This window comes from Dermacentor albipictus, chromosome 5, assembly GCF_038994185.2.
Source record: "Dermacentor albipictus isolate Rhodes 1998 colony chromosome 5, USDA_Dalb.pri_finalv2, whole genome shotgun sequence".
NCBI lineage: Eukaryota > Metazoa > Arthropoda > Arachnida > Ixodida > Ixodidae > Dermacentor > Dermacentor albipictus.
In genome coordinates, this window is record NC_091825.1 from 141,135,877 (window position 1) to 141,156,242 (window position 20,366).

A 20,366-nucleotide genomic window follows, 5' to 3' on the forward strand; every position below is an offset into this window, starting at 1 on the left:
ACGTGGTTGATAATTGTGGAGGCTGTTCGACGCGGTGTCACTTTAATTCCGGCTGCAGAGTTCTACTTTAGTCTTTAGATTTGTCCTGTTGCAGTGTCCTGTTGCTCTCCTTTCCTCTTTCCTTTTTACTCCCCTCCTTCCTATCTTCTATTTCTGTGTTACTGTCACCTCCCTTCAGAAGAGTAGGCAGGCGTTGTGCCCCTTCCGGTGGCAGTTGCCAGCCTGCTCCTCGCTTTCCCTTTCCTAATACCTGTGTATATGTGTATATGTGTTCAAAACAAATAATAATAATAATTGTGAATTTTGTTTTCGAAATTACTGATGGTGAGCAACTTTAGCAACTGCGTAATTAACTGTTGCATAATATAAATGTAGTATTCTAAAAGTACGCGTACCTTCAAAAAGCCTTGCAATCGTGTGTGCATTTCATAAATATCGCGTTTTGTAAATACGCACGAAATTATTTATTCTTCTTATGTTATATTTTCTAGCAATGACATGTGCTAGTAGATGTGATGTTATTACAAAAGCGTGCATGCTCGCATCCGTCGAGGCGGAGTGTTGAGTGGAAGAACGTTCTAGAGTACGAGGGTTAGATGCCGTGAATGGTGGATCACTCGGCTTATACTACTGCTATAGATATGTCGATTAACGGCTGTGTTCCCTACAGATTTACGCAATGACAGAGAAAGCGTTGCCTAAATGCCATCTATACACTTTTAAGTGAATAATTCCTTTATCAAAGTGCATAGCTTTCTAGAAGCCTTCGGTTACTCGCCTGTACATTTATAATCATCGTCGATGATTTATGCGCATATTTTTTTTTTACTTGGACGCTTGGATAATATATATTGCAAGAGTAGTTAGGGTGCTTTATTTAGTTTATGCTTCTGTGTCATATTGTGACAGCGTAGTCTTTGCAATATAGTGACACTGTGTCACAGAATGTGACACGATGCATTGTCAACTGCGCGTTGTTGGGCCTGGGAGGCGGGAGGGGGGGGGGGGGTTGAAGCCGTCAGTTACGCTCAAATCGGGGTGTCGCTTGGCTTTCGTGATGTACGTTGTATAGAGCGGCATTGTGCAATGAGGCGAACGTTGTTGGCTACACGTGGATCGGTAGCATTGCAAATGTATGCCGTCCTCTGCTCCTGCAAAGAGAGCGCTCAATGCTGTGATCGGCAGTTTTTCAATTTCGCCTGAACGCTCCGGAGGTGGGTGGGCTGTGAGATCATTATAACGTCACTGATCCTTCCGCAGATTTTCCGGTTGATTGAATTCCTCCTGAAGATGCCAGTAAATAGGATGCAACCGCAATGCGTCACGTCAGTGCTAACACAGTTAAAAAATATCAGCCTGTTCCATTCCCCCCTTTCTCTCTTTTCTGCCAACCCGGGTGTGGCGTGCAGTATGCCAGAGTTGACATTATAGAAAAATAAGTTCATTCGGACAGAGCAGCTCACACTTATAATACACTATAATACAGCGTGTAATTTGCACGAAGTCGAATAAAGAAAAAAAGAACGATTTTTTCTACATACAGATATTTAGGTGGTGTGAATCAACTAGGAAATAAGACGGTGGTCAGCTGGCGCAGGTAGGGCGTAATTCTAGATGCCGAGCATTACAGCCCAACTTTACGTTTTGCTTTGGGCAAGGACAACTCGCCAAAGACTTTGTTCGAATAAGGAGTGACCCTTAGCACAAATAAGTGTTACAGTATTTAAAAAGAGACGGTCAGTTGTCGAAATCTAATTTTTGAAGAAGCGCACTAAACTTCCATAGAATAACAAAACGTCGCAGTTTCGCTTGCGAAGCATTAATTGCGATAGCAAAGTACTAGGCAACAACACGAAACAAGGCTCGTAGTTTCATTGGCCGTATAAATTGCAGTGAACATTCGCTTATTGTTTACGTAGCCAAGCATGATGTCACGCGCGCACGGGCAAACACGAGCAGATCTCAATCGATGACAGCGAACACTCGATATGGCGCAGTGAAGAACGCCAGCAGCTGCAAGCGAATTGCCCTTCGGGCTGCCTGCCGCTTCAACGTGAAGTAGGCACTGAGAGAACACAGCCCATACGAAGCCATCAGCCCTCGGAAAGCCTAGCTTTTGTACCCAGAGCAGATTACCAATGCGATTGAGGGCGCGGTCTAGTTCAGTCGCGCCATTCGCAGCGGCCCCCGTGATGATGATGATGATTTATTGGCATCCCCTTTGGGCGGGGACAAATCGTCCCCTGGCCTGCTTGAGTTATCCAGGTATGCTATTAATGCTTTTCCTCCTAGTATTCTTGTAAACATCTCTTTAATCTTCTCTATCTACCTTGTACTGCTGCCTATGGCTGTAGTGGAACCGGTCGTATCAGTCTCTTCCCTGCTATTTTTCCACCCATACTCTAAACGTCTCTTGCATGCTTATCTCGACTGCTGACCGGCATTAAACTTCCGTGTATTTTAAACCCAAGCGCCTGTGGAAGTTGTGCGTTGCATACTGGTCTCGCCGAGTGAATCCTTTCGCATTCCATTAGGATGTGTTGAGTGGACTCGGGATTTTTTCTGCAGCATACACGTGCCTCGTCTTGCTGGGAGCATTTGTTCCACTATTTTTTTTTATCCTTGGGCAACCAGCTCGAGCCTCAAATAGCAAGGCAGTGCCTTTGGTGTTATCGCAGGGATTTTCCCTTCTAATTAAGTTTTCTCTCATTCTTGTCAATCTCCACGGTCCTTTCAGTTCCCATTCTTTGCATCTAGTTCGATGTCTCTGTTTCACTTTCTTTCTGATTACTCCTGGGATGTCTATCTACACTTTCGATTACCCTTTACTTGGTTGCCAACTTTCTTGACGTCTTCCTCCACTTTGTATCCACGCTATTTAGGTGCAAGTACTTGTGCACTTTAGTCGCCCATTTGTTTCGATCCACGTTCCTGAGTATTTCTTCAAGAGGAAACAAGAAGAAACACGCGCCACCTTGCCCACACGAGGAGATGGTGCGTATGCGCCTGATCTCAATCCTTGCGTGCGCAAGACTCCGCTGCGCCAAGGCGCCACCAGCACACGGTGCGCAGCCGCGACGTTATCGCACTTGGATTTCATACGAACCATTACGGCGACGACGATGGAGAAAATTTGCCTGGAGAGTCCGTATAATTGAAAAAAAAAATCCAGCTAACTCAACCAATACAGTGGCAAACTCCTTGGTAGCGGCATCTTTAGGGCGGTGGGCATTTGAGAAGTTCATAGTATCATCTATGGTATACCGGATACACGCCGTGCTATCTGTGCTCTCACGAGGCCCCGGTACGTTCCGGGCCACTTTCCCTTACCTCGATCCAAGCCGAGCCGAAGGAAGCCATAGGAAGAGCCAGGTGACGCATCGCCGCCGGCGCAGTGGACGTCGAGTGTTAATCATGCATCGAGGGGGGCAGGTAGCTCGCTGAGCCCGCAGCTGTTGGCCTTGCCTCAATCTGACTGCCACCGGGCGGAAATCGAATCGGGTCACTAGCACGGACTTCGAGCAGACGCCGACCGACGGGTTGCATCGTGGGTCGGCCAGCGAAGGGACCCGTGTTTCAATCAATGCGCGTGCTAAATATGATCCCCCTGGTGGCCCGCCGCCGGTTGCAGTTCAATAAGCGGCGTTCATGCGGCGGCCGAAAACAGAGGGGACGCTTGAGGCGTGGCGGTGTCGGCTAGTTCTTATATCGAGTTGTATCGAGGCGCGCTAGAATGGCGGCAGTGCCGACCGATCTGTCCGTACAGTTCCATACTGTATTTAGTAACCACGACCATATATAGGCCACAAGCAATAAAACCAAGAAAAACACACGGGCAGTTAGTTACCTGTGGTTGATATTAAAATGCAATAAATATTGAGGAAAATAGAAAATGAAAGTGGGCGAAAAGATGTCCCAGATGGGAGCCGAACCCATAACTTCCGCATTACGTGTGAGTTGCACTGCCAATTGCGCTACGGCGACAGTGATCGATCCGGTCAGTATCTCGGGTTTTTACGTGTGCTAAATCTAGCCCTGGTAGCGCAAACAAGCGCCACTCAGGGGCATGGTAGGTGTAGGTGGAACATCCTTTTTCGCCTGATATGGGCACATAACCCGCGAACTTAAAAGCAGAATTTCTTCTCGTTGTTTAATAGCGAGGGTCTCTAATCTGGCATCCCTGATGCCATAGATAGCCTACGAGGACTTATTAGCCGCGCCCCTGCGCCTAAGTTCAAGCGTTATGTGACGCTATGGCCTCAGAATGTACTGATCCAAGAGGGGCCTGTCATATCCAAGCCAGATAATGCGGCGTTACGTGTACGACGTCATCCGTGATAATCAGGGCAGTCGCAGAGCTCGCCCAAACATCACCTAGATCTCGCGACGCGATTACTCAAAAGCGTCCCGATTTCTTTAGATGGCAGAAATTACGCGACAAACTGAATCAGTTAGGAACGTAAAACATACAACTGGCTCTAAAGAAACAATCAGACAAAAGCTTTCTTTGATTTGAGGATGGCTTTCATAATTTCGAGGAGGTGAACCGCTTCTATGCGGACCTAGCCTTGTAATAGCTGCCGGCAGTCACTCAGCTAGCGCTCCGCTTATCAAGTGCGGCCGACTTTGAAGCTCGTCACAACACACCCAGTGAAGAATGGATTTGAACCTGGGCGCCACAGGCTGTTTTACCATCCATTCAACATCGTCGTGCTGTACCACCAACACGGCTTTACACCACGGATGAATGCGAATTTGATTTAATTGATTGTTTATTAACACAGACTAAATATAGGGGAAGAGAAGGAAAGATATAATAGAAATGAAGCGCAGAAAGGTGTGCGTGGCCTGTCCCGTGTGCCTCTTGTTGTGTATTTCATCCTTTTCGCGCTGTTTCAAAGATCAACTTCTCTGCAACTGGACTTAGAGCCTGGTCAAGGTCTCGTTAGGACGTCTTCAATGAGTGGCTTGGGGACAGTATATATGTTGACAGCAGTGTAGTGACTGCCTGACTCAACGAGAAAATTTATGGGTTAACTTATAACATGAAATTAATTTTTTTAAATATTTTTTTTACAAGGAGCTTTCCTGAGCACGTGACACTTTGTGATCCACGGTCATGCGTGCACACTGGTAAACTTCCAGAAGCCGTGGTCACCAACAATAAAGACATTCTGCGCAGTTCGCGATGTTTGTGCGTATCATTCAGCTCCTACGCGGACGTTAAATGTATTTTGATCGACTCATAATACGGGGGTAAGAATCCCCTACTATCGTTGCTATATCAAGGTGAAACGCGGCCACAAATAGCCCATACCGTTTTATGACGGCTGTGGGCTTCCGGTGTTAATATTCCTCGCCTCAGGGGGGCTCCCTACAGAGCACCGGCAAAATGGCTGTTCCGATTGTTGCCATGGTGACTACTGTGTTTGATGATGGTAATTTTTTTTCGCGCAGTGCTCTACACCAGTGGAAAGGCCGCGCTTTACGAGGTTCGTCCGAGATGACTTCGTCGTAAAATTTGCAGCGCGAGATTCATGTCTATTGTATAGCTCACGCGCTTCGTAAAGAACGATGGCATAGTTAGTTCTTTTTGCAATTTGGCAAACAGTAGACCTTGTGTACCTCAATGGCACGCTTCCTCAAGTGAGAGCCTGTTGCCACCTCCGTGCCGCCTCTGTTTAGTGGCTGTTGTAGTAGCAATAAACGGAGAAGCACCGGGGAAATGAGGTGAGGTGTGTGTTCTGCTGTCGTCTGCTTCCAGAGCTACGCAGAGGTGAAAATGCTTTAAAGTTTAGTTTTGAACGTAGGATAAGTAACTAAATAAGAGAGAAAGAACGGCTTTCCTCAGTTCTAAGAAATCCACGCGCAAAGCTCTCTATTTTTTTCTCTCGCTCCCTTTTTCGATAGTGAGATGTCTGGCCACGCATTCGTATAAAGATGCGTTTTTCTGAATTTGATGGGAGGTGTGCGAGCGTGTGTATGCGTGCGAGCACCTATGCACCATCTGCGGGAGAAGACTGCAAACGTGGCGTAGCACACAGGCGTAGCTACAAACGGCTGCTAACGTACCGTAGGCTGTTGCTCCTCATTTATTTGCTAGTGGACTAGCTTCCGAAAAGAGAGATCGCCACGTTTCATGGAGGAAGCGTTCGTTCATTATATAGCCAAATATGCAAGAGTCAGAAGAGTGGTTGCCCTTTGTTCTAATGTAGTTCACAGTGACAGTTCAGAAACACGACGTCGGTGGTTCGACTCGTGGTCTGCCTATCGCACCCGGTTGAAACGATTCGCAAAGTGCGAACTTGTATGAAAAGCTTTCTCTTCTCGCTGTGCTGTCTATTGTGGGTGAAACACGCGACGCGCATATAACGCAGCGTCTTGTGTTTCATCAGTAGATCAATCAAGGTGAACTTAGCAACAACGGTTCGTCACAGTGCTCTTAGCGTGCTTCACGTCATAGCATTTCTTGTTAGATCGCATCGGGAGACGCCTGGAAACGGTGTACCTCCATCCCACAAATGACGCATTCGCTGACATGGCTGTCAGCGAACGTGGGCCTGGCGCTCCCCCCTAACGGAGAAAATGACGTGACCTTTTCAGCACAAGATAAGCATATATGCTGAAGTCGTAATATTTAATCTCCACAGTTTTGTTTTATTCGAGCGTGACGCAGCAATGAAATCAAGCCGTCAGAAGTGACACACGCAGCTGCAGGTAGGAGAAGTACAAAAGTCACGTACGTGAGTACCGAAGTGGCGATCCCGTAGGGAAACGCTGTTGTAATTGAAAAGAATGTACTTCAGGATTGATTGCGTTGGCCGTGCAGACGTTACGCGGAATATTGACGCCTTTCTCTTTCTTTTTCTCGGTCTTCTGACTTTCTACCGAATAAAATAAACCGCAACTGGACGACCTATCCCTAGCACAGCAGTAGGAAACCACCGGTTGGAGTGAGCGAAATCACCAAGGAAGGCTGAGCAAGAGATGACGGAATAATGCGATGTGCCACTCCTCCCTCGTCGACCACTGCGCGCGTAGGCTTCTCTCTCCCTCTCTCCTCGTCCTCGCGCCCACCACTCCCTTCACGGCTTCGAGGCATGGCGTCTGATCCGGATTTGATCGACTTAGCCTCCGGAAGCGTGGGGTCTCTTTGGCCAATTTCCACGCTCGGCCTGCCGAATTTCCGGACAACTCCCGGTCGCCTCAGTATAGAGGGCGGCGAAAGCGGCGGACCGCAGAAACATCAGTAGCAGCAGCAGCAGCTGTGCTTGTACGGTGCACACTACCTACTACTCCTGCTGCACTGTGTCGGAGCTGCAATGACGAAAGTTATAGAGGAGAGAGAGAGAGAGAGTATAGGGTGAAGTGCAGTTCTCTGGAGGCAGGACGATAGCGACGCGAAAGAAGGAAGGAAGCGCGTTGGTTGGGAAGAGGAGGAGAGAGCGCGGCAGGAGACGCCTGCTGCGCAAGATCGATTGCCTTACGCACACCAGCCGGACAGATAGAAGAGAAAGAGAGAGAGAGAGAGAGGCATGCGGCGGCAGCGGGAACGGCAAGTAAAATGCAGCTGCACAACGGTGGTCGGCGCGCGGGTCCGAACCGAACTCTCGGGCAGCCGCCGCGGCAAGATCTGTGCACGCTCCGGCAGGCGCCAATTTCTATGGCTTCTGTTTGCGTCGCCCAACTTCCTTCCTTTCTATCCGAGTGACCCTCTCTATTGCGTTTATTTTTTCTGCCGTTATGTACCACTCTGTTCGTCCGGCGGCGCGTTTGGACTTCCCCCTCCACTCCCAGGAGAGCCGGTTGGCGTCGCCGAAACGATATCGGATGCCGCGCGTCGTCGCGAACTCAATAAACCGCGCCCTGCTTTCGGAAGCAACGGTCCGCAAAGCGGTGCCGCAGTCACCGCTTTGCGGTGCTGACTTAGTTCGCTCGCTCGCTCGCACAGCGTCGTCGTTTGATGTTTCTCTCTCGGTCAGCTGGATTTGTATATCGAAATGATTTGTACGGGCGGTTGCGAGCGGTGTGGAGCTCGGCACTCCGCCCCAACTTCCCTGGCAGTATGTATGTACGTATGTATGTATGTATGTATGTATGTATGTATGTATGTATGTATGTATGTATGTATGTATGTATGTATGTATGTATGTATGTATGTATGTATGTATGTATGTATGTATGTATGTATGTATGTATGTATGTATGTATGTATGTATGTATGTATGTATGTATGTATGTATGTATGTATGTATGTATGTATGTATGTATGTATGTATGTATGTATGTATGTATGTATGTATGTATGTATGTATGTATGTATGTATGTATGTATGTATGTATGTATGTATGTATGTATGTATGTATGTATGTATGTATGTATGTATGTATGTATGTATGTATGTATGTATGTATGTATGTATGTATGTATGTATGTATGTATGTATGTATGTATGTATGTATGTATGTATGTACGCACGCACGCACGCACACGTGTTTGTGGGTTCCGGATTGCCACATTTCATCGCGACTGCAAGAGCGCGTCGTTAGTTGGTTGATCTTCAGATTGCACTTGGACTTGACCTTTCCCCCGTCACTTCCCAAGCGAGTAAGTCGTGCCGTGGTATGGACGGCAGCAATGGTAGTGACGGCTGCTTTATCTGTCACTAAATAGGCGCCTCATGGAGGATCATGGTGCTAAGAGATGCCGGATTGATGAAGCTTGTTATGCTGGACAACTGCAGTCATCAGCTGACACATAACGGATTGCCAGAGATGACGTTGCAGGTTATCGCACGATTCATATGTAGATGATCTTAATGATTTGCTATGTATTGTGGCAAACAAACCAAAATAACGGAGCACGGCAAAGGGAATGTATGAGAAGTGATAGAGAAAAGGAAGTTTAGTGAAAAGTGGTGAGGTTGTCCGGAGGAGAATGTCTCGGGCCTGCTGTTGGGGTTGAATTACGAAAAAATGCGGCAATGCAATCGAATTCCATTGCAAGTTGTTTGTAGCTACCACAGGTGTGTTGAGCTATAAGCTTAAAAAAGGGAGGGAATATGTACAGTAAGGTTAGTGTATGGCTTCATCCCGAATGCGTGGAGTTTAATGTCTCCTATTACACTGGTTAGATTAACCAGTAACTGAAGCTCGTGAAATCAGCATCGTCTTCCTATAAACTTTGTTCATTATTAGTAATTTCCGATACGTTTGTTCGTTGGCGCTTTATTGGCTGAGAAAGTAGAGCATCGGGACGAAGATTGTGTGTGGTATACCTAATTTTAGGTATCGAATTGTTTGAACAATGGGTGCTTTAATTTATTAGTAGTGTACTGGAAGGTAAAATATGATGCAATGGCCGTGATTACTCTCTTCCCCACACGATCGTGATATAATTGCAAATGACGCGCGTATAGCAATTTCATAAAACACACTTTTTCTAAAGAACTGAATCTTATTTCACATTGAATGGAAGCATCGTACATAGTACCATCAAATCAAGACGCTGCGGCACTACAATGAGGCATAAGAGAGCACACGCTTCTATCAATTGGCCAGAACCTACTATAATTTCGATCAGCGCACATTTCATGTAGTGCGTGTTTAGTATATTACAATGTACCGGTGTTTGCCGACACACGGGAGCTTATGCACCGTCACGCTAAAGACTGTTGATTTATATAGATTGGGCGCTTTTTGTATACGCATGCTCACGGCTGCTGAGAAGAAAAGCGGTGGTGACAATGCGCACTCTCATATTTCCCTTCTTCCGTATAGGGTAGCAAACGGGAGATCTGTAGGTTACTGACTCCCAATCTTCGAAAATAAAGAAGGCGAAAAATTATATCTCATAACAGTCCTGTTATACCTAGGGTGTTGGATCGCAGTGCAGTGGATGCAAAGTCGAGGCGTACCCTTACTATACTGCGATCTATAGAGGAAAGAGGCAATACAGAAAGATGTAAAGGAAGAGAGAAAGAAAGAAAGAAAGAAAGAAAGAAAGAAAGAAAGAAAGGAAGAAAGAAAGAAAGAAAGAGAGAAAGAAAGAATGAACGAACGAACGAACGAACGAACGAACGAACGAACGAACGAACGAAAGAAAGAAAGAAAGAAAGAAAGAAAGAAAGAAAGAAAGAAAGAAAGAAAGAAAGAAAGAAAGAAAGAAAGAAAGAAAGAAAGAAAGAAAGAAATTATCCCCGTATAAATGCAAGCGGGAAGAATATACTTAATTAACAAGCTGACTTTTTCAACGATCCATAAGGTGCAGAGCTCGTTATAACGGAGAAATAGCTTGAACGCACTTTCGAGGCAAAATTTAAAATCAGAAAACAACTAAAAGGCTAAAAGGCGATGGACATCGCTACCCAACGTGCAACGAAAATATCTGGCGCGAGAAATTTGAGATGGAAACAAGAAAGAAGAGGTATAAGCAAGAAAAAAAAACAATAAAGAAAAGTAAAGGATGTCGAATGTTGTGTAGAAGGCTGATCCGAGATTGGTGAGCCGTTAGCGCTGGCATTCCGCCTAGGCCCTTCCATTCACCCGCATCCCCGCTCTCTCACCATCCGCGAGGCTTCACGTTCTCCGTACGTACGGAATCCGGAGCCGGCGCGTGATCTCGACATCTCTGCGCGCCATCAATCATGGCCGCCCGGCATTTTGTGGATCGTTTTCCATCATCAACTGCCTCCGAGCAGCGTGTTTTGCCCGCGCCCCGCCGTTTGCAGCGTGCACAGTGTACATCAAGACTCGGGGGCCCCGTCAACCCTTTCCCTCCATACACTTGCGTGTATGTACGCGAGACAATTGTCTGTACAACGATCGGGGAGCATCGATTGTTCGGGGACGCTGCGTACATGTCGCCAGGCGGGGCGAAGCTATTCAGAAGCTCTCGTCCCGTTCCCCCCCCCCCCTCCTTTTTTTTTGTCGGTGGTCGTTACTTTGTTGCCTTATGGTACGATTACAACGGGAAGGATGAATAAAGAAATACGTGCGGAAGGCTGCGCACTGTCCGAATGCATGACCTGAATCCTGCAAAGCGCCAGATGTTCGTGTCGCTTAACAAATGCGCTATGACGAACGAATGTGAATAGAATTCTTGGCATTGTCTTTTTTTTTTTAAAGCTTTCCTCTCTGTCTTCTTTCTGACCCCTATCTGCCGACCCCAGTGTAGAGTAGCAAACCGGCTACTAATATCTGGTTAACCTCCCTGCCTTTGCTCTTCATCTCTCTCTCTCTCTTGGCATTGGCAGACCAGTTCTCTTTCCGGCTATCTAGTTACCCCACCAAATATGCGAGCCGATCACGGTGATAATGTAGCCTAAAAATATTACCCCTATCTCCCGACCCCAGTGTAGAGTAGCAAACCGGATACTAATAACTGGTTAACCTCCCTGCCTTTGCTCTTCATCTCTCTCTCTCTCTTGGCACTGTCAGACCAGTTCTCTTTCCCACTATCTAGTTACCCAATTGAATATGCGTGCCGATTCCGGAGATAATGCAGCCTAAAAATATAGACCAACGCGAAGGTAATGCAGTCTAAAATGTGCGACTTTCACGTAGGTGTGTGCCAGTGAGTACGTGCCCTTCTTCAACGAACCTCTTCGAGGCCAACTTGCGTTGCTGTGTGTGTGCCGCAGGGTGCGTGCGAAATTGATGGCGGCGTCACCAGGAGGCGCAGCGTGTCCAGAGGAAAGCGCGAGAGAGGAAGCCGGGCTGCGGCGCCCGCCTTGTACACGACGCGTTTCGGCTACATTCGCATACTTGGATATTCATCTTAGATGAGTTCTGTCCGAAAATTTTAAGATAATTATGGCTCGGGGAATCAGAGTTGTGATTTGGGCTTCTTGGTTTGTCCTCACGATAGGCGCGTTTATTATAGCGCAACTAACTACACGAGACCAAGAGCGTATGCGTGTATCTTGTTCCTCTGCTCTCGAGTGCTGATTGCGCTACGCTAAACGGCTAGGGGGACTTCGGTAGTCATCTCACGCGAAGTATTCCTTTCTTCGCAGTGTAGATAGTTCTTCCAAAACTATTCTCAAAAAGGGGCGAAAGAGCTTTTCATTTCTGCAGAAACATAGTGCACTTCTGGCAAGGCCATACTGTGATTTACATGCAACGATATGGAAACGTTCTGCTACCGGCCTGATGAGTTAGATAAGACTTTCTTTTGCCAGAAGCGTTGAGAAAAAATATCCTCGATTGTAGGCATCGCAACCCAGTTCTCTTGCTCTGACCTTTACGAAATAGAAAGAAACAAAGAAAACAGTGAAAGAAGGGAAACATTTTAGCACAACATGCAGACTATCACGAACTTTCTCATAAACAGACGAACTTCTTCAATTACGTATTTTTCTTAAAGAGAGTTCGTGATAGAAACATGGGTGGAAACAGTAAGCATACAACAGAAATGAATGAAAAAAAAAAGGATTCGACGAAATTGCCAGCAAGTGAAAGATAATAACTTCGTCAGGAGATAAGAGTCAACGTAATTAACCGTAGACGCAGGAACTTTGCAAGTTTTCGCAACTCGACACAACTGACTGAGCGCCACGTGTGCGCGCAGGGCCAGCGAGCACAACAAAAGTCTGCGGCGCAATCAAGCGATAAGCCCAGGGGTCACCGGCGAAATGCCAGGAACGCCAGGGACGAAAGCAATACCGCGTTTAATCAGTGAAAGAGGCACGAGCAGCGGGTGGGCTCTGAATACTCGCTCATTGTCGCCAACCTCCTGCCGGCGGTTCACTAAATAATTTACACCGGCGGCCACGAGGAGGCGCAGAAAACTTCAGTACTGTGCGAAACCTTCGTTTATGCGCTTCGCTTCTGCATTTCGTTTTCTTTTCTTTTTCAGTTCTTTTTTTTCTTTCGTTTTCCCTTTGCTGTTGGTGACGTGCTCCCGCCGTTCTCTGCCCAGCCCGCGCATGCACCTTGTTTATACGGAATGGGAAAAATGAAGACCCCCGCGTCCGGCGGAGAAGAAGCCATATATTTCCACCATTGCTCTCGTAGTAAGGGCCGGCGAATAAGTCCGCGGTGGAGTCGGGCTCCTCCGTACGGTGCCATTTATATTGGCCCGACGTTCGCGTTAAAAGCTCGCATATTAATGAGACGTGGTACCGCTCCCTCATATACACGCGAGAGCGCGCAATAGAGAGAAGAAAACGCCACGGGCCCTTCTTGTTTGGGCGGTACGGTCGTCTATTTAAACGAAGCTTTCCGCTCAATGCGAATGAAAGATTTACATTGAAGGAACATGCGTGTTTCTTTTGTTCTTTCTCGCCTTTTTCTATCTCTACGCACCGTTATACGCGACTTCTGGCATTCCCATGGCCTTACGTGGCCTTTTTTGCTTAATTTTTTCCTTTATTCCTCCGATTTTTTTTCTTGCGCCTGGTTTCCTAGGCCAGCTATGTAGCTTCGCTTAGTATGAATGGATTCACGCTGAGTCCACGATGATTCCAAATCGGTTTGTCGATTCGAAACACATTAATGTGTTAATGCGGGCGCCGGTGCCGCCTGTCCTCGAGTCTGCTGCCGATCAATAGCCGTCTAAAGACGTCTAAGGAAAACGCGCTTTTTCTTTCTTTCTTTAAATCTTTCATTCCGTTGTCCGCGAGCATAATGACGGTGACCAGAACGCCAGTGCTTGTATGGATTTTTCTTTTTTTTTGCTGTTATTTTCCTGGTTTGCTTCGTTTTGTGAACGAAGTAGAGCGCGCGCGACCTCCGCGGTATGGGCGTACGGCACTACGCAAAAAGGGCGTTGCCTGAACAATAAAAAAAAAGCGCTAGCAGGTTTAAGTTTCAAAATAAAAAAGAAGTGAGCGAATTCATCTAGGCCAGGCTGCTCGGGAAGCAATTTACACGTCTATTGAGAACTGACATTACCTATTTCTCTCTCTCTCTCTCTTTTTTTTCCGTACGTAGTTGTGGCAGCAATCTGGGATCTGCGTCAGTGAGTCGAAGGCAGGAAACGAGAGCGAGGAGGAGTGGCACGGAGAGTGAGAGGGAAATGGCGCCAACAGCGACCCCTGGGAAATAGAGTGTTGTCGTCAAGTGCAGCGCGACACGCAACGTATAGGGCGCGGCGCCTCGGTAAAACCACGGTCGCGATGAAGTGGTGCCAGATGGGAAAAATGTCGCAGCGAGAGTTTTAGATCACCGCACGCTTGAAAGGCGCGGCCTAATCAATTCTCCTTTTCCTTGTATATGTATGTCCTATTACGTTATTACGCATTACGTTATTTCAAACATGCACTCCCATATTTACATACGCACTCATATTAAACACACCTACACGCTGATGTTGCTTTAGCGAAACGACATAAAAACTAATTCATTGTCCGACTATAGGGAGGCGCGCCCACATTCTTCGTTATCAGAACCGGAAAATGGGTAGGAATGTAGTACGTACACAGCGTCCATCTAAAGTGCGGCGCGGGCTAGTCCGAGCCCCGGTATGATTCGAAATTGTTTGGAAAGATTAACTCACCAGCGGGCGAGTTAATTTTTGTCCCGGCAAAAGTAAGTCATTGAGCTCGGATCTAGAACACATGCGTTGTTACCCCTCCCCCCTCCCCGTAACACACACACACACATCCCAGCGACCTCCAATGACTCCTCTCTCGCGCCTGCAAATTTCCTAACTTCGTTACCCTATCTAATTTTCTGCAGTCCTCGACTGCACTTCCCTTCCCTCGGCATCCATCTTGTAACTCTCACGGTAGCGGTTATCTGCCATACGCAACACAGGGCCTGCGCAGGTCCATTTCTTTTTCTTCATGCCAACTATAGAGAAATCGGTTATCCCCGTTTGCTCTCTGATCCACATCGAGCTCTTCCCGTCTCCTAACGATACGCCAAAAATGTTGCGTTCCATCGATCCTTGCGCGGTTCTTAATTTGTTCACAAGTTTCTTTGTTAACCTGCAAGTTTTAGCCCCATACGTTATTAGCACCGGTGGAATAGATACATGCATACACACATGCAGACAAAATAACTGTACGGGAGCCCCCAGTGGCCGATAGGCATCGAAGCGCCTCTATAGCACCCACAGGGGAAGCGAGAAATCAGATTACGCGTGCGCTCATAAACGGTTCGCGCCTCTCGACCCGTTTATTTACCCCGCGAAAGGAAGCGCCTTTCGCAGCTTCTGCGGCAGAACACTTGCTAACGCAATGTCGCTAACACAGCATGGTGGCGACACTTGCCTGAATCACGAGGGCATGTCTAGCCTGCGCGCGCGAACTGCGTAAACAGAAGAAACGTATCCCGGCAGCCATTTATAGTAGTACTATATACGAAAGTGCTGCCAAAATACGGATTAGGTCGGCTGTTTGTTCTCTCTCCCTTTACAAACACGCTGTGTATTTTCTACGGTTCGTGCTCTTTACTTTTACCGCTGTATATCTCGCTTCTTTATCTTATTAATCTTTGCGTAAGGCAGCCAGCCGGAGATATGTCCGGCTTAATTTGCCACACTCTTTCCTGCCCTACTCCTCCTCGGCCCCCCCTTCTTTTCCAGACACCGTATGATTTATCTAATAAGCATAACTAAGGAATTTGTGCAGTTCACAAGTGTTCCACCCTTTCTTTGGCTACCCACTTGTATAGTGAGCAAGGCGTTTTTAACATATCGTGCGCTTCACGTGCGATATGAAGTGGCAGGTTTTGTCGGGGTTCATGAAGCATATATATATATATATATATATATATATATATATATATATATATATATATATATATATATATATATATATATATATATATATATATATATATATATATATACTCTCTCTCGCCCTGTTAGTGATTACGATTTGCCGCGATGGCAGCCAGTCGGTTATCACGGTTTCGTCAGTATCTGCGACATGCCTGAACAAAGCAGATTGCGTGGCGGTACATCTACCTCTGAGCTTTGGCGCGACGCGGTTTAGAACACGTAGGCGTATACGTGGCGTTAGGTAATCGGCGCTGTCTCTGGGATACCTTGGCTACATTTATGGCGACGATAGCAGCAGATTGCCTTCGGGTGGCACAGTCCCGAAACGGGCTCGTTCGGTGATGGGTTATCTGGGCCGCACGCGTGACACTCGCGAGAAATAATGTATCTGAGGAAACAAAAAGGAAAAATGCACATATTTCGGGGGGGAGGGGGGGGGGCAGCTCTGGATTCGTATGAAAGCGCCGACGGGAACAAAGGGCCATTTTGCGCCGCAGGGTTGCGGAGTGCTTTCGCCACGCCGCTGCTGGAAGACCAATGGGATGGAATTCCGATAACGGCACGAGCCAACCAAGGATCGATTCGTAACGGATTGCGACACGGCCGCGGCCGTGCGTTTCACGGACGCCCGCGCCACCGCGTCCTCCGCACATTTCGTCGCCGAATCGCCGACCGCTCTTTTCCCTCTCTGGTGCTGACGGAGCTTGCGTCACATTTCGCGGAGTGCGCGTGTCGCGACAGTCGACGTTATCGCGTACGCCCATCTTACGTCCGAACAAAGGCGCGCGGAGTCGTCCAGCGATGATACGGTCTGCCCGCCTTATTTGCCCTGTCTCCCTCACTCCCGCCACCCCCCCCCCCTACGCGCGCACACACACACACACACACACACACACACACACACACACACACACACACACACACACACACACACACACACACACACACACACAAGCGCACCTTTTTTTTTCTACGCCTCAGCTTCATGCGCATAGATACCCAACCGCTCCAGTTATTACTAAAACTCTCTCTCTCTCTCCTTCGATGCAGCGGGCGTTGTCTACTTATGCGCGTAATATGCGGCACGAGAGGGAAACGGTGACGGCTAGCAGGCACACTTGTGCGAAGAAAAGGGGCACACAAAGCTAAATAGATCGAGCGTTGGGTGAATCGGGTAATGGGCAGTGCAGCATGATGCAGGACAATGTTAAAATAATCGCTCAAAGACAGCCGTGGCCTCTTAATAGGAGTGTTTTATACAAATCCCTCTTGGTTTCCAAACGACGCTACTCAGGGTAACGTAGTTTGGTGCTTTTGTTTTTCTGTATTTTTATATTTTCCCTTCATGTGAGGTTCGGTCTTTCTTTTCTCGCTTTCTTGCGCAAATATTGAGTGCCTCGAATTTAGCTGACAGTTACTCATACGGTGCTTGCGGGTTGGCTTAGAGTAGCTCCGGAAGGTCACTGGAAAATATTCATATAATTATTAATTACTCCCATGGTAGCTCATCGGCTAATGCGTTAGCTTGCTCAGCGGGAGGTCGTGGTTTCGATAACCAGCCGCCCTGTCAACACTCCTCTAGGTGGCGAGCATATAGAGAGAAAAATATTAATTTATAAAGTGAGATTTAGGTGCGTGTTAAAGAACAAGAAAGGATGAAAGATATTTCAGTTTTCGGTTTGTTATATAAGGATTTCATATAGCAGGGAATGGGCATATCGATGGTGACGTGACTGGATCCCTCAAAGAATGCCGACTTTTAGGGTGAACGTAAATGTATCACGTGCCATGCTACAAGCACTTTGAAAGACGTAATACGGTTGCCCGAAGAGGAGTTTCAAGAAATATCACAATATCCAGCAGCACTGTAGAAAGGCAATGTCCGGCAGGTTTGTTTGTTTATTTCGACGAAGTTTATATTAAGTCGTAGTTTGTGCGAAGGAGCTGAGTAACATGCCACAAGAGGAAATTCTCGATCGTTTCCCGCCCTCAATTGTAGGCTCTCGTACGAGAATAAACAAACCGAAGTTAAAAAAGTGGGTGTATAGCGAACCGCCGCTACATTTTGGTTCCATTCATTCATGGCCAGTAAGGCTATTAAAGTTCGTCGCAAGAGTGAGAGAATGAAAATAGTGAGAGAGAGCCAACGAAAAAATAAAAACAGAAAAGAAAAAAAATTTTTTCTTTCTTCCAAAGAAAGCTCTTCATCGCTCTCGCGCAAGCCTGAAATAAACGCTGTTTGCGCGTTCCGCAGCCAGCTGTCGCCGCCGACACCATCGCCCGCGGCGTCGGGAGGTACAAACAAAAGGCGCGGAGAATGCGATTCGCCGAGAATCCGTCGCTAATATACGCCCACAGCTCTCCACAGGGCGCCATCTGCAGTAGTCAGTGGGCCATCGATCCCGAAACTTGGCAACACCTACACCGAAGGAGAAATCGTGCAGGGACTGAGACAGAGAGAGAGAAAGGCGAAAGAAAGAGCAAGTAAAAGGCGCGCTTCACTGAGAGCGAGAGATTCGCCGTCAGGTAATGACGAAGCGACCCCAGTGTCTATCGCAGCGGAGAAAGAAGGGGTGCCACCGAGGCGAAGGGGCTCGACTGGCAGCGGATTCGTCGTAATGAACGGTGTACCTCGGCGAGCCTCGTCTTCTCCGACCCGGCCTGACCCGATTCATTCTTCGCTTTCTTTTTTGGCTTGTCCATCCTATCCGGCGCGAGACATCGGGCCGTCTGTTTTTTTTTTACCCCGGTTCACGAGAAGCCACGTCTGGCCATCTCGTGGCGCCCGCCCTATTCCGAATCGCTAGCCTTGTCCCATGACGAGCGCTGCGAGGGCCAGCCAATCAGCAAACCCCGGGAATGACGGTGAGGAAACGAACGAGCTGGGCGCGCGCGGCGCGCAAGGAAGGCGGCCGGCCAAGCGTTAGTGCGGCTCGCCAAGGTGACTATGGCTGTTGTTCCAATACTCGCCGTAGACGGACGGCCAAAGAGACAGCGGCCTAAAGAGACATGGCCTGTGTCACGGCCTGCGCCCACTATGCGGACGCAGGCCATGTTAAGTCGCACTCCAATTATGGTGAAGCGGGCAAAAAAAGAAAGAAAGAAAAGAAAAGAAATGTTTGCCAAGACAGCGTCGACGTCAAAAACGACACAGGCTACTTTGCAGTCCAAACAGGATGGCGGCTGTACGGAACGCTTGGATGCTCACGGGAAGGTCGCCTGCTCACAGGAAAACTTAATCCCGTTTTCCTATGCGCCTCTTGTAACCGACGCTTTGTTCCACATACGTTCGCGCAAGAAAAAAAAAGTTCGAATACAGGGGTGAACGTTTCTTAGCCTTTCCTTGCCGATGCAAAATGCCGTCGAGCTGAAGAAACGTCTTCCAGATGTGTTCCATTGCTTGAACTCGAAGCTGCCTGCTTTAGCAGTCCACGTAGGCTGTCTTCGATGCTAGCCAGAATTGGAACACACTCTGGGCGGCGAAGCGTGTATGGGCGTCCGGAGCGTGGTCTCGCGACCGTAAGTCGTGCGAAGAGGTCCCGAAGGAAAAGTGACGAAGAGTTCAACCTGTTGCCTCGGTATGGCCGTAATCAGGACCGAAATGATGTACCGATTTATTGGGTCGTACTCGCGTTCTTTTTCTTCCGCTTCATCATTGGCCCAAGGTCTGTGATGAGCGGCGGATGACGAAAATCGAATACAATCGCGAGAAAAAGAAATTGTAACGTTAAACTGGAGCAGGCCACTACTTGATGGGCAGAAAAAAAAGGAACTCTTCTTCTGGTTGCTTGTCTAGTTCCTCCGCTCTGTACCTGAGTCATGGTGAATCACTAATTAGCGCGGTCCCGTATTTTGCTTCTTGAAGGTCTCGCAATAATAATAATCGATTGTTGCGGGATACTTGAGAGGCCAAATAAAGGATTGTGCGACCATCAATTGCTACGCCACTTCCAGAGTGAAATCAGTAAGATTTTATTTAGTTTCATTTTTTCATTCCTTTCTACGCACTTGACTTCTATTAAAACATTGGGAATAGGAGTTCCAATCTAGCTAAAGTTTTCTCACGCATATCACGCAGAACGCAGAAGCTGTCACGCATATGAATTGTTCTTAATTTACATTGTATCATATTTATGTCAGACTAACAGCAAGTCACACGCATCAAGTATGATGTGCGCCCTAAGCACATGCGGACTTTAAGCGGTGCTTCCCATCTCTCCTCCCATCTTTCATCCCCCCATATCGCTCCTTGGTGTAGGGTAGCAAACCAGTTGGGCTAAACTGGTTAACTTCCCTGCCTTCCTTCTCCACTTTTTCCTTCCTTCCTTAAGCGGTGAACCCCAGAGCCGACGTCTATTATGCCGGGAGCGCCAAAAATATAACCTCGGACGACACTGAGTCCTTCTACACAAGCAAACATACGTCGTTGTCGTGTGCGTCATCTCATGGGTCCGGGAGTATGTGAAAGAGGGTCCGAAAATATCGCAAGGAAGCACAACTTCAGCAGTGAGCTTCGCACGAGCTCTCTGTGATTTACCCGATGCACTTAACTGCGCATGCTCGTGTATTGTATCGCAGTCATTTCGTTTTCCTTCGTGCTTTATTGGTCCCTCCACCTGCATCATCACCCAAAAGA

General features: G+C 47.6%; 1 protein-coding gene and 1 long non-coding RNA gene across 5 annotated transcripts in view; one reads left to right on the forward strand and one right to left on the reverse strand.

Annotated features, from left to right (window-relative positions):
* The window catches only part of LOC135908352 (uncharacterized), a 140,567-nt gene that overhangs the window by 115,758 nt on the left and 4,443 nt on the right, over positions 1-20,366 (forward strand). The gene's annotated exons all lie outside the window — the stretch shown is intronic.
* Positions 1-20,366, reverse strand: part of LOC135908350 (potassium voltage-gated channel protein Shaw-like) — a 244,196-nt gene that overhangs the window by 99,319 nt on the left and 124,511 nt on the right. Inside the window, exon 1 of one of the 3 annotated variants that reach the window (XM_070539025.1) lies at positions 3,331-3,427. The exons of the other annotated variants lie outside the window; for them this stretch is intronic. The gene's annotated coding sequence lies outside the window, so the exon portion shown is untranslated. Of the gene's footprint in view, positions 1-3,330; positions 3,428-20,366 lie in introns of those variants that run through there. 3 annotated transcript variants of the gene reach the window in all.